The sequence below is a fragment of the Eimeria mitis genome, genomic scaffold, assembly GCF_000499745.2.
Source record: "Eimeria mitis Houghton genomic scaffold, Emh_scaff1827, whole genome shotgun sequence".
Lineage (NCBI taxonomy): Eukaryota > Apicomplexa > Conoidasida > Eucoccidiorida > Eimeriidae > Eimeria > Eimeria mitis.
In genome coordinates this window covers 2,942-3,382 of record NW_013570148.1, presented here as the reverse complement: position 1 = coordinate 3,382, position 441 = coordinate 2,942, and positions in this window count along the sequence as shown.

The window sequence follows — 441 nt, the reverse complement described above, 5'->3', positions numbered from 1 at the left end:
TGCTGCTGCTGCTGCTGCTGGTGTGTTGCGACGTAGGCCCTGTTGCAGCAACAACGCAGACTGCAGCATACACCTTCAGCTCGAACACTTCTGCTCACAACCTAAACCCTAAACCCTAAACCCTAAACCCTAGACCCTAAACCCTAAACCCTAAACCCTAAACCCTTAACCCCAGTTTACCTTTGGGTATTTGTTCTATCATTTCTTCTTTAGTTTCTTCTATTGACAGCAAAGCATCACCAAACCACAAATAAAAAACCCCCAGCTCCTCGTCCAGCTCAGAACACCCCGTCTCGCTTATCCTGAAAAAAAAAAAAAAGGGTTTAGGGTTTAGGGTTTAGGGTTTAGGGTTTGGGGTTGAGGGTTTGGGTAGTATCAGTACAAGCATATATACACATAGCTATATAAATATAAAGATAAATATATATACATTTATTTTTA